A 1265-nucleotide genomic window follows, 5' to 3' on the forward strand; every position below is an offset into this window, starting at 1 on the left:
TGGTAAATTCTTAATGATACTCTTCCAGCCAGCAGCCACGCCTGTAGCCATTACTCCGTCCAGGCTTCAAAAGCATAAAGTGTAAAGTATAAGGACCACAAAAGCATAAAAATAACAAAATTTCATATGTCAAAATAATTTACAGAGGTCACTTTGGATGGGGCTTACAATATGGGACGTGCTTTTCTAAGAGAAAAAACAAATAGTAAAGTACAGTCCTTTGCTCTACCACTTACACTAAATGAGTCATCTTAGGCAAATCACTTGCCCGCTTAGCTCAACCTTTTTCTTTGTAAATAGTATTGTTTAATTTGTTTCTTTTCTGTAAATAATCTCACAGAATTACTATGAGTTTCAAGAAATGTAACATACTATATTAACTTAAAATATGAAAACTAAAAATCATAAAATACAAAGTATGTATGTCATATTCATAAGCAAGTTAGTGAGGGCCTCAAGTAGGATAGCATCAATTGGGAATCTAACTCAAAAAACAGACACCAGGCAGAACTGACATTCTAGAAACTTATGCATTGGGGATGGGTGCAGCAAACAACACAAGGGCCAAAAGATCTTAATCTTGGCTGACAATCAGAATGGGAGCACAAAAAAGAAGAGTGGGTTTATGATTCACTGGTTCTCTCATTGATCAGCAATAGCAATCACCATGCCCAAGCTCCATTCCAGTGTCAAGAGAATAAAATACACTAGCGCCTGCTCTAACGGAGCTTGTATTCCATCTCAGATCTCATCGCACTGCCCTTGCGTCCATGTCAACTCATAGGGCCCCTAAAGGACGTGGTAGAACTGTGAGTTTCCAAGACTCTTAACTTTTTTAAGCCCTGAGGAGTAGCTGATGGTTTTGAACTGTGACCTTGTGGATCACAGCGCAACATGTAACCACTGTGCCACCAGGGCTATTACAAAAAAGCATATTCTGGACAGCTAGAGTACTCCCCTCTCCAGTGTGGACTCTCTGGTGTTGGGAAAGATTTGACTTACTACAGAAGGATTTCCCACAATGGTCCCTTCAAAACGGCATTGAACTACTAGATCACCCAAACCCAAAACCTGATCTACCTTGATTTCTAGTTTCATAGGCAATAAATTCTTTTCATCACTAAGTCATAGGTGAAGTAGTTAAACTAAAGTGTCCTGGCGGATACAACCTGAGTGGGTCTCAAATTGATTAAAACCAACAGAAAGCTGAATTTACTCTTTACAAGGAGTAAAACCACTTTAAATCTAGGTTGTAAATCCCTCAA

Source organism: Echinops telfairi, unplaced genomic scaffold (genome assembly GCF_000313985.2).
Source record: "Echinops telfairi isolate 266 unplaced genomic scaffold, ASM31398v2 ScPeMD7_18;HRSCAF=68, whole genome shotgun sequence".
NCBI classification, from domain to species: domain Eukaryota; kingdom Metazoa; phylum Chordata; class Mammalia; order Afrosoricida; family Tenrecidae; genus Echinops; species Echinops telfairi.